Source organism: Sceloporus undulatus, chromosome 2, assembly GCF_019175285.1.
Source record: "Sceloporus undulatus isolate JIND9_A2432 ecotype Alabama chromosome 2, SceUnd_v1.1, whole genome shotgun sequence".
Classification (NCBI taxonomy): domain Eukaryota; kingdom Metazoa; phylum Chordata; class Lepidosauria; order Squamata; family Phrynosomatidae; genus Sceloporus; species Sceloporus undulatus.
This window is the reverse complement of record NC_056523.1, coordinates 316,098,063-316,111,260: the sequence shown is the minus strand read 5'-3', so window position 1 is coordinate 316,111,260 and position 13,198 is coordinate 316,098,063. Positions and strand designations below refer to the sequence as shown.

Below are 13,198 nucleotides of genomic sequence, written 5' to 3'. Positions count from 1 at the left end.
TACCCATCACTAGCCTAGATCATCTGAATTAGGATCTCAGATCTTATGGCTTGTACACATACATCCTACAGTTGACATTTTTGGCCAATCACCCTATATTCTTAATATGATTAACAAATACATGAGCAAAAGTAGGATCAAAAGTAGTCTGAGATAGAATTCTAGTGACTGGCCTTTATGGTAATTAAATTTCACATCCAACATATCCTCTGCTGTAAATCATTCAACAGGAGTGACCCTCAGAGGAAAACAAAAGAAAGTAAAACTATAGAGAGTCCAGATAAATCTGTGTACTACCAAGGGAGGGAAACAATATTTGCCACCATTCATCCCCTTATCAAAAACATGGGTTTTCAGTCACAAAGAATAACACAGTGATGAGAATTCTGCAGTTTTTGGCCACTATTCACACACTGTAAACCTTTCCAGGAAATTGTTCTTTCCAGTTCTATCACCACACCTTCCTTTTTAAGCACAACCCCCACCCTCATAAATAGTTTCTAAATAGCTATGAATAGGCAGAGGGGTTGTGAAAGACTGTTGAATTTTGCACACACACACAAAAGTATTGCCACATGTGGGCTATTCCTTGTCGTCTCTGTTGTGCTATGGACCTCCATCTCATTATCTCAGGGCTTACAACCTACTTAAAAGGTGAACTGATGCTGCTGTAAGCTACCAGGAGATGCAATTCACCTTTTTCAGCTTATTAAAAAAGCAGTCCAAGAAATCTGGAGCAGCTGAGAGCTGCCTTTGGGGCAGCCATCCTTTGTCCATCCCAAATGTAGCTTCTCACTTCAATAGGGAAAACTAAGGGGGAGTAAATGGACTGCACACACCCAACACAGGAGCAAGTTTCCCTGTGGTCAGTAGGTTTATGGACTCTCACTGATATTCACTGGTCATCTTTAATTCCAACTCTCCTTTGCAGAAATGATCTTCATTGTAAGAATCCCTCCGCTTCTTCACGTTGTGCCTCTTGGCAGTTATTAAAGTGGAACAAATTATATCCAGGAGTTGTTACATTTTTCTGTAAAAAGAACAGTGAGGTTCATGATCATCATTACTGACAATCCTTGTGAAAATAGATGGTGGAAGGAACTGTTCGACACCTTTAGACTTTGTTCAAAACCATTAGGAGATTTTTGCAGTACAAAATATCAGTTCCTGATAGCAATAGCTGTAGGGCGCGTATTCTTCTCTAAAATGGGCAATATTTTGACATATATACAAAACCACCCCTCTGTTAACCTGGTTAATCTCTTTACTAAACTCTTGGTGACTCCTTTGAATGTGGAAGCAAGTAACCAGAAATATTTAAGGCAGGTTTATTGAGCTCGTATGCTTATTTTCAAACAAATACATGATAGAATATAATGTATGCAATTGAATAACTTGGAAACTTTTTTTTTTAATTTGAGAATTTGTGGATATTAAAAAATGGAAGCATGAGCTAGTTCTCTTTTCTCTTTGCTCAGGGGATATCCGTTTAATCCATTTACATATGGATATCAGTTTAATCCATTTGCAGTAGGCTAGCAGTGATTCCCAAACTCTGGTATTCCAGATGTCTTGGACTTCTGCTCTCAATATTCCCGACTGTTGGTTAAGATGGCTGGAGCTTCTGGAAGTCCAAAACACCTGGTGAACCAAAATTTGGGAACCACTGATTTAGAGTGTAAGAGGTTGACAGTGATGGGATGGGTGGACTTGGAAGGAATAAGGCAGATTTCCTATGCAATAAATTCCTCCCTTCACTTCATCCTCCTGTTACTCATCCCAACCTTTACATGTCTTTGCGGTTACTGATACTGCACACCTGATCTCAGGTACATAGGAGAAAGAAGTCAACTATATTCCAGGCTTCTTTCCCCACTTCTGCCATGCATTTAGTTTTTTATGGCCAGTCTGATCCAGTTCTAGTTGGACACCAAAGAATTTACACAGAATAGTTGTATCAGAATATGGATAGAAATGTGCACACAGTTATTAGAAGGTGCATCCCATGGAAGATAAAGGCATTTACACAGCATTTATTCTCTTGTGTGCATTGATGCCAGCAAAGTGCAGGGAACCGAAAGCCTATTTATATATGAAGAGTTGGACTGAAGGAGACTCAGGAAAGTTAGCCAAAATGAGTGTATGTATCATTTGACATGCCAATCACATGTCAGTTCCCAGTTTCTTCTGGACTCATGATATGATCAAAAAAATTGCACTGTAGATGCTGCTCCAACAGGAAGCAGGGTTGTTTCCTAATGGCAGTGGTATTCAAAGCCAAGACATTGGGGCCCTGAGTGTGATTTTTTTTGTGTGTTTTTACTCAAGTGATAAATTATATTCATCCATTCTTATAGGGAAAAATTAAAGTGTTTTTATTTAGAATGTAGCACTACAGTGAAAGCAAAACACATTCTTCTCTCCTGGTACTGGGAGGCCCCAGCCAGTGGAGAAGGGACCCAGTTCCCTCCTTCAGCTCTTGTAGTCAGTTGTAGGTTTGTAGAAGAATAACACAATGATTCCCACTCCCCTGAAGTCACAGGGGAGTGGGACAGGAAGAAGAAAAGAGAGAGACTGTAATGCAAGGATAGAATATATGCATTGCATATAGAAGTTGTACTCTGCTGTTTACTCATCCTACCCCCTCTGAAGAAACTTGCCAAACAAACGCCATGATAGGTTTGTCTTTGGGTTGCCAGAAGTTGGAAATGTCCTGAAGGCACACAACAACAACAAAAATGGTGAATGTCATGAGAAGAGTATCAGAGAATTTTGAATCCTTCTATTTCTGCCTGCCTATGTGCCCTTATTATCATAGTTATAAGAGCTCTTTCTTGACCACCTCCAACTCCTGGACATGCCTTACAAGGTAAATAGGCTTGTGATTAAACATGGACTTACTAAGAGAGAGTTAAATCCTCTTTCTCCCCACTAGCAGAAAGCAGAAAATCAAAAAGAGGGGTAGTTTTAATATCTCTCACCATTATTTTCTCCTATGTAGTAGATAGTTTAAGGAAGTAGTTACGCAAACAGATGTTGGTTTGTTTTATGAAGGTGTACCACAAAAGTTTCAGGACACCAATTTTTGAAAAAAATAGCTTATGGCAATGTTGTTTGGTTGAATATTAATTCACTCAAGTACTTCCTGCAGTATGACATGCTGATGGATTTAAATTGTCTTTATACAAGACAACAGGACTATATGGACTATAGGACCATAGTGCTAATTTCACATGCAAGCAAAATTATGTTCAAAATTTTGCAACATAGACTCCAAGCATACATGGAGATAGAAAAACCAGAGATCCAAATGGGGTTAAGGAAAGGAAGAGGCACTAGGGACCACACTGCAAACATATGATGATTAATGGAGCACATCAAAGAATTCCAAAAGTAAATAAACATAGACTATAGCAAAGCTTTTGACTGTGAAACACCCTTAAAGACATGGGAGTGTCAACACATCTGATAGTCCTGATGAAAAATATGTACTTAGGACAAGAAGCTACTGTCAGAACACAACACAGAAAAACAGAATGGTTCCAAATTGGCAAAGAGGTCAGGCAAGCCTGACTCCTTTCACCCTATCTGTTCAACCTATATGCAGAACATATTATACGTAAAGCAGGCTTAGCCACAGAGGAAGCAGTGAAAATAGGAGCAAGGAATATCAATATGCGGAGGACACCATACTATTAGCAGAAAACATCATTAGAGGAACTACTAAAGAAGGTCAGGAAAGAAAGTGCAAAGTCACCTAACCATAAAGAAAAAGACCACTACACAAATTCAACCTAGACAATGAGGAAATATAAATAGTAAAAGAGTTCTCATACCTGGGATCAAACATTGACAAGAACAGGGATCACAGTCAGGAAATCAGAAGAAGACGAATAATGAGGAGGGATGTTAGAAAGAACTAGAAAAGATCCTAAAATGCAAAGACATACAATTAAGCACGAAAGTTAGAATCATACAAGCCGTTGTGTACCCTGTTGCCATGTATAGATAGATGCAAGAGCTGGACAGTTAAGAAAGAAGATAGGAGGAAAACCAATTCATTTGAGATGTGGTGCTGGAAAAGAGTGCTGAGGATATCATGGACATCCTAAGAGACAAAGAAATGGATCCTAGAGCAGATCAAGCCGGAAATCTCCCTGTAAATCAAGATGATTAAACTTATGCTGTCGTACTTTGGCCACATCATGAGAAGGCATAACTTATTGGATAAACCAATAATGCTAGGAAAGGTGAGGGGAAGTAGAAAAAGAGAAAAGCCACATGCTAAATGGATGGACTCTATGAAAGAGGTCACAGGTATGAATTTACAGGAACTAAGCAGAACAGTGGAGGACAGGGAGTCTTGGAGAAATTTCATCCACAGGATTGCATAAGTCAAGCTCGTTTTTCAACAACAACAAATACAAGACAATAGGCAAAAGAATCAAAATGGAACAGAGGAATAGCATTTTATATGTCAAAACTCAAGAATTTAAAAGATCAGAGCAAAAGGTTATATTTCATCTCAAAGTCAAGTTGCATTTTGAACCATCACCACCTGAAGATGTCTTGGCTGTCAAAAATATTTTCTTCTTCATGCAGAATGTTGTCATTTTTGCAATAAAATATTTGTAGTTGTTCTTTTGAGTTTGGCACAAGACCCCAGCCATATTAATACTGGGATATTTGAGCTTCCAGTAACATTTTTTCTGACTGAGGGCCAAAGCAGTTGTACCTTAGTTGTGTAAGTGTATTTTTAATATGTGTTTTGGGGGCAGGGAAAATTAAGCGTTTCAAGGGAGCCCTTGTCAGTGCCAGTAGAGGCTTCCCTTAAAATGTAACTGGTACTGCAAGAGAAGGGAAATTTGACAGGACCATGTCAGAAAGAAAGAAAAAATAGCTTCCCCACCACTACAGTCCTTAGGCTGCCCTATAGCTACTATTTAAATAACAAAAGTATTGTCGTTAATTGAATTCTTGCAATTGATCTCATGTTTGATTTTGCCCTCCAAACAGTGAGGCTTAGGGCTCACAGGGCCTACTCTTTACACAAGATGGAACAAGTGGAAGAAGGGATCTAAACCTGCCCCATCTGTGCCTTACATTGCTGAGCTCTGTCACTGTAAACAGCTTTCTCCCTATCTGGTTCATTTGCAACATCAGAGACAAACCAACGGAAAACTGCCCCCCCCGACCAAAAAAATCCCCCCTACAGAGTGCACCAAGGAAAAGCAAGGTGAGGGGTTGCACACTCTGTTTTTATGCAGATTTATTTTCCTGTAAAGGAGTAGTTCCTCCACCTCCTTACACATACTGTGTATGTAAACAACGCCCATGTGTGATCAGGATACATCTGGTTGCCCCACATGGCTTGTTTGGCCTTTGAAGAGCCTGATTTGGGCTGAATCCTGTTCCGTGTGTGTGTGTGTGTGTGTGTGTGTGTGTGTGTGTGTGTGTGTAAAACAAGCCTCTGATTATTAATGTGGCTGTACAAAAAGTTTTGCACACGGCTGTGTTTGCACTCGCACCTCAGCTTTGACGTTGAGAAAGTTTGAACAACGATAAGGAGCAGTTCTCATGATGGACAGTGATTATGCTTGCTGAGAAAGAAATGCCATGACAGTTGCCTTCTCCTGTAAAATTTGCTTCAGGGTGTAGTCAGCAGCTATTTAAAGCCTAAGTAAAGGTATGCACCCTTCCTTACAAGATATCGAAACTGTCAAGGTAGACACACCAAGACACACAATACACTTGCAGCTGTGCTGCAATTATGATATTAAGCCGGACACCACCTGTACATGAATTGGAAAGTGAGCACAAAGATAGGCTATAGCTGAGCCAATGCCGCATTAGACCACCCTTTTGCGCTGTGCTGGCACCAATTTTAGGGTTAGGGACCGCACAGCAACCACATGGTCCCTAACCCTAGCATGGTGCGGTGGCATAACAATGGCGGAGTCCCGTGTACATGAGCACCCGGTTTTTCCGGGTTCTTTTTCCTCCAGAGGGAAGCTGCGCAGATTGGCAGCTGTGGCTTCCCTACAGAGGGAATTAGGCTGCTGCCAGGCCGCCTTTTTCAGGCGGTCTGCCCCACGCCAATGTCACTTCACTCTTGATCTCCTCTGCTGGTTTTGCCTTTATAATAATGTGTTTTGTGATCCCCACAAGGGCAGGAAAAGAAAATAATTTCTAAGAACAGGACATAGGAGAAGAAAGGATTTGACTTTATCCTCTTCCCTCTCTGTCTACATTTCTTCCTTATGCCGTATGAAAAATAATGGAGTTGTACTATTAATAAGCATCAGAATGTGTGTATGAGTGTGTTGCGTGCCTTGAAGTCATTTCTGACTTATGGCAACCTTGAGTCAAACCTATTATGGGGTATTCTTGGCAAGATTTGTTCAGGGGAAGTTTGTTATTGCCTTTTTCAAGGCTGAGAGCAAGTGCCTTGCCCAATGTCACTCAGTGGATTTCATGGCCAAACATACAATTGAACTCGCTGGCTCTCATCATTAGAATGCAGATCGTCTATGTCATGCTTCTTTCCAGTTGTTGTTGTGCACCTTCAAGTCATTTCCGACTTATAGTGACCCTAAGGTGAACCCATCATGGGGTTTTCTTGGCACATTTTGTTTAGAAGAGGTTTTACCATTGCTTTGCCCTAAGGCTAAGAATGTTTGACTTGCCCAAGGTCACCCAGTGGGATTCATGGCCGAACTAGAAATTGAATCCTAGGCCCGTTACAAACAGGCCTAAAAGTGTGCGCTCTGCGCGTGCTAGGGTTAGAAAGGGGTGTCCTTTCCGGACGCCCCCAACCCTAGCACGCGTGGAGCGCACACAAAATGGTGGTGTTGTTCCACATGGCCGCCACCATTACAACTTCACGATCGCGCCACACCAGCGCACATAGTGCGCCCCTTCCCCGGCCGCAAAAGGAGCTCCGAAACGGAGCTCCTTTTGCCGTTTGTGTCACTGAGTGCAGCCTTCAGATGGCTGCGCCCACCGACACAGAGGAGAAAGGGACACCTCCCTGCCACTGCGGGGTGTCCTTGGGGCTTGAAGCCCCAAGGACACCCCTTTCCAGGCTGTGGGGAAGGGGCCTTTTGCTGCTTCCCCGCAGCCTGGAAAGCGGCGGATTGGGGCCTCAGTGGCTGCTGCTCTGGCCACTGAGGCCCCGATCCGGCTGGGAAAGGGGCAGGTGCAGGCTGCCACTTTTCGGCGGTCTGTAACACACCCTAGACTCCAGAGTTGTAGTCCAGCACTCAAACCACTACACTATGCTGGTTCTCTAGCTGCTTTTGCATCGAAGGGAAGGAGCCCAGTAGGGCAGCCCAGATGAGTGATGGGCAAAAACCAGTTGTGAGCTATCAAGGTCAGTTTCATGAGAACATCTGGTAAGAAGGAAACAAGGACAGGTAGTCCTGGGAAAGAGAATGTCTTGAGTTGTGGACAAATGGCATGTAAACCCACGAAAAACATTTGAGTTGCTATTAGCTTTTCATATACTATATAACCAAAAAATGTTTCATACCTGAAAGCATATCTGAAATATTTCATACCTGTTTTTGAATAAAGTTTTCTGGTTTTGCTGAGGCTTCTTTCTCTGTATTGATGTTAGCCAATAAATTGGCCACCGTCACCATTCTTGCCCTCCCTGCCTCTTTCTCAACCCACCCACCCTCCTTACTTCTATCTCCTACCACTGGGGTGCATGTGTAGGCACTGGGAACAGTGAAGGGAAGGAGCGCCAGAGAGTGGCCCAGGCAAGTGGTGAGGAATGGAGCCCCCTGCCTCCCTCCTCTGCTGGGCACTGCTGCCTTGCTCTTGGGACGGGGCTCTCTCACCCTTCCTGCCTCGTTCTCTTGCAGCTGGAGCACACACGGAGTAAAGGGAACCATAGCTGTCCAAAGTCGAGGTGTATAGTAAGTACAGAATTTGATGCATTTTCATAGAGTCGTAGAATCATAGAGTTGGAAGAGACTACAAAGGCCAACTGGTCCAGCCCCCTGCCATGTAGTAACACACAACCAAAACACCGCTGACAGATGGCCATCCAGCCTCTGTTTAAAAACCTCCAAAGAAGGAGACTCCACCACTCACTGAGGCAGCTTTCAAACAGTTCTCACTGTCAAGAAGTTCTTCCTAATGTTTAGGTGGAATCTCTTTTCCTGTAGATTGAATCCATTGCCCCATGCCCTTGTCTTTGGAACTGCAGAAAACAAGCTTGTTCCATCCTCAGTATCCCTTCAAATATTTAAACAGGGCTATCATATCACCAAGGAACCCCCTCTTCTTTAAAGATACCCAGCTCCCTAAGTCATTCTTCATAAGGAATGGTTTCTAGATCCTTCACCATTTTGACTCACCATTTTGGGTTTTAAATGTTGAGTTACGTCATGGGGGCCATGGCAACAAAAATATTTCCAGGGGGTCCCTGGTATAGAAAATATTAAGAACCACTGCTATACAGTATTTCTGTTTGCCCATGTGGATACGGAAACCTTTAAGGAGAACACCGTTTGCTCTTTGTATCTCCATCTGAGGTCTGAGATGAGAATAGGAATAGATATCAGATTAGTGAACTCACAAAGACACTGGCATTCCTTTAGGTAGAACAACTAAAGCACCACTGCTTCTTTAGGCCTTGAGTAGGAATCATGTGGTTTACCAGATGTTGTTGGACTGTAATGCTCTGCATTATTCCTTACTATTACTAACTATGCTGGCTAGGGCTGCTGTAAATTTCAATCCAACAACATCTGGAGGACTGCATGATTCCTATCTATTCCCTGGGCAGGTTCTAGGACAAAAGCACATCTGTAAGGCTTATATCCAAGTAAAAGGCCAGAGGGTCTCAAGGTGCAGTTTGTTACCTACAGCTTCTCCTCCCTCTTTTCAAACTTCTCACCAACCAATATCAGCAATCATACGGGGGGAAAGTCAACAGACTGATCTACAGACATGTGGGACATAATTACGTATATTCACTAGATGCTGGAATGACAGTATGGATCACCATCTTTAATGGTAGAGAAATAGTCAACCTCCTGCAGAGTCAGATCTTTCTGATGTTGCCCTTAGTAGAGGACTGGAATTCTCTAGAGCAGCTTCCGATTCAAATTAAGGGCCAACTTTAAAATAAAAGCTGCTAAAACACATTTCTGTCTTGCTATGCTCCCAGTCAAGGCTATAGCTTCCCCAGGCCATCTCTCTGTCTAAACTAGAGAAGACAAAATACAATAGCAATTTTTAATTATGTTGCACTGGATTTCTTCATCACTGATATAAAGATCTGGCTATAATATTTAGTTGCATGCTGGTCTAGTGTATTGTTCTGTTTGCTTTTTAACCAGGAAACAAGAAGCTATATACTGTGGTATGTTTATTTCTTCCTTTGTGGTTGCTTGAAGGAATTGAAAGTGATAATTATTTGCTAAAAATCTTAGACAGATGCAATTACGTATAGCAAACACATGAGAGACCCATGGGATATTTGTAAAAATACCTGCCAATATAAAATGTGTCACATTTTACAGCAGCTTCCTTGAAAAATTCTGAACCATTACAGCATATATTTTTTCTTGAAATAAATAAAACAACTGAGCTGCTGTTTAATGGTGTTCTAGTGGCAGAAAGTAATAAAAAAATAATTTTTCAACATTATGAACTGATTTCACACAGCCGCTTGCCAGTTCTAAAGCTGTATTGCCTTCTGCAGTCAAGCTGTGATGCAAACTTGTTTGCAGAATACAGGCTAGTCCATGTCTACTTTTGTGCTGTGTTCCACAGATGGTTAAACTTGCAACTAGAATTCCCTGGCATAACCCTTCATATCTGGTCCTTTGGGAGAGGGAAAGGAATCTCAGGGTGAGAGTGCTCCAAAACACTCAGCAGAAATAATCCAGCTGAGACTGCTTTAACTGCCCTGGCTCAATGTTAGGGAATCCTAGAAATTGCAGAGCGCACTGACAGAGAAGGCTAAATGTCTCACAGAACTATAGTTCCCAGAATTCCCTTGCATTGAGCCAGGGCTGTTAAAGTGGTCTCAAACTGGATTATTTCTGCATTGTGTTTTGGACTAATGTTGTCTTGCAAAGTGTGTGTATTCTTCTTTGTTAGATTTGCTCTTTTTTCCTTTGAATGACATACTCTGAGCAGTTATGTTTGATGCTCAGGATATAACATTTAATGATGATACAGGTCTGCTCTCTGTGACATTAGGTACTGTGCTAAGTCTTAGGTTTGGGTCCTAAAATCTGAGGACCTAGGATAATACTAACCATATCTTCCAACGGTCTTGATTTGGCAAAGGTCAGCCCTGATTAATTCTCTATTGTCCTACTTTCTTAACTGCTTTAAAAATGTCTCAGTTTCTGCTTTTCTCCCCTCACCTCTCCCTTTATCCTCATCTTAGTCCAATTGTTGCAAGTGAGTTCAAAATGAAAGAGAACTTTGTACTCTCCAGCAGGGAGAAAAGAAGGTGAAATGTTTCTTTTTGCTGTAGATTCAGGAAAAAGCAAACTACTGCAGCCTTTCTTAGCTTTTACATTCTTCCTCATTAATAACTTAGGCCAGCTTGACAACACATCCCAGTTTTCACCTGTAAAATGTTGGAAGGTATGTAAACCAGGTAACTCTACCTGCAACCCAGGCTACTTGCTGAGCTATTCAACAGATCAGTACAATATGTCTCAATTTGGTATGGATTGACAGACAACACACAAGGTGTTTTCATCTACATATGCTCCTAATTAGGTGAATTTGCCATAAGACAAATTGGTCATAAGTTGTTTAGTGGAGATGTCCACTCAGCAAGGAGGTTCAGCATTTTAAAATGGAGTTGACTGGGCCAGAGGTAAAGGCTCAGTGAGTCATAAAGAAGCAGTCCCTTCTGCCTCCAAAGAGTCTGCATTTCTATTCCTGCTTGTTACCTGGCTCATGTATATAAATTAGGTTGGCTAAATTAGGCATAATAAAATTATAGGAAAATTGGAGAGGGAATACATAAGGATTTGAGAGATCCATGTCTCCTCTCACTAGCAGCTTTGTAAACTGGGCACAGTAACACTAAAAAGATTCTTTGGACTGGCATTATAAGAGAGGGAGAAGCAAAGAAGTTATTAGGGGACAATGTATGTTATGAGATGGGAAGAATGATGACTCAGAAATGTTAGGGTGTGGGAAAGATAAAAGTTTCAGCAGGAGCAGAATAGACTTTAAGAGAAACAGAACTATTATGTCTGCAAATTCTACTCATATCTGTAAACCACATCATATAGCAATTTGTGAGAAAACATAGTAGCAACGTTTTCCCCAAATAGTTCCAGTGAGTAGATTTGAAACCTTAAATTCACCCTGCTGAACATAGAAACCATTTTTTAAAAAAATCATATTTTTAAAATATGAGATTTCATTGGGACTTGAGTGTTCTTAAGCCTATAGAAAATGGGGGGGAAATTGGTGGTACCTTGGCAGGACAGAGGCCACAGATACAAAAGAAGGAGATGAGACAGTGTAGACTGTCATAAAAATTTTCCTTTCTACATACGCGAAGGAAGAGATACAATTTCACTGTTAAAAACTAGAGCTCCAATCCTTCCAATTCCTTACATATTTTTTGCATGGGAAATAGCAGGATAATTGTGCCTCCAGCACCTTGAAGACAAACCTGAAAATACAGGTAATGCAAAGAAAAATGGCATGACAAACAATACAGCATTGTTAGTTTGCAACAGTGCAGGAAGTCACCCTCACTTCCTGCTTCTCAGATAACAAGATGAATGCTCAATTGTTGTAAATTACCACTCAGAGACATTGACACAGTTCTTGATGATGTAAAATCCAGCGCCTTGGGCCGTCCTTCCCTTTTGTACAAGTATGCACAAGACCATACATCACACAAGTATGCATAAAACTTGAAGGAGTGGAATAGAGAAACAGGAAAGGTATATTAGAAAGTCACCCTGGCTTCAGTTTCTATGACAGGCAACTTCTTTTCCTTGACTTCCTTTTTCTTTGAACTATGTGACTCAGGAAGAGGCTCTTGCATATGTTTTGACCACAGATCATTTCTAAAGCTTTTGGGAGGTTACAGAATTGTTGATAACTTTTGGGATCAAAACTTCTGCTTCCGTTGAGGGTTCCTGACATTTCCACTCCTTTTTTGGTGTGACAAGTTAGAATCTTTCCTAACCTGCAGGACTAACCACTGGCTCATATGACTATACCTTTAACTTGAGCTTAATTTGCAGGTGGTTCTGCTAACATCTCTCTCTCTCTCTCCATGCTGTGAGAGGTTTGGCCTGCTTTTCAAGTGGCTGTTAAAGGAACAGAGGCAGGCTGAGGTTTGGAGCTGCTGGAAACATCACAAGGATCTTCATATCTCACGGTCAATCTGTCTGCATTTCCTTGTGCTCCTTGGGCCCCAGTAGTGAGAATACAGATCATTTAGCAGTTTACCACCTACCTGGTGGGGAATAGTATTCTTTTGCCCCATACTGAGAAAAGGACAAAGACTGCCATAGCAGTCAGATCTGGAAACAAAGGTATAGAATAAACAGGGGAATCCAGAGGTAAGCTGTAACCAGAATAACTGTAGCCCAGTTGTCACCATGGTAGTAAACCTGTGTATGTATCTAGCATTATCTTATACTGTTCTGCAAATTGGGAGTGTTACATGAATGATTTGAATTAATTCACTTCCAAGCAAGCTCCTCTGTCAACACTAATTCCATCCTTTTCTGAACCGAGAATTCTAGAAGAGGGCTTAAATACCTTTATACAGGCAAGGACTTAGGATGTGCTTTGCATTGTAAGTAGCAGCAATTATGCTGGTAATTTAAAACAAATCTATTTAATAATTAGATTCATATTCCACCTTCCCTTCCATGAACCCACGGTGATGTGTAGGGCTGCCCTCTTTTTCTCATTTCAACTTCATAACAACTCTGTAGGGTAAGTCAGGCTGAGAGAGACAGACAGGAAGTTAGGCATTGGGTTTTATAGTTCTAGTGGGGACTAGAACCTGGATGTCCAAAGTCTCAGGGGGCGTTCCCACTTGGCAGATAAAACGGATTATATTGGTGCAATTCTGATTCGGATTATGTTCCGGGAATAATTTGAATTTTTTCCATCGTTTCCATTACCTCGATTCATTTAGACCCTGTTTTCATTCCCATTTATTTTAATCTCTTTATTT

General features: G+C 41.5%; 1 protein-coding gene across 3 annotated transcripts in view; it reads left to right on the top strand.

Annotated features, from left to right (window-relative positions):
- The window catches only part of RAB27B (RAB27B, member RAS oncogene family), a 141,230-nt gene that overhangs the window by 97,441 nt on the left and 30,591 nt on the right, over positions 1-13,198 (top strand). The window lies entirely within an intron of this gene.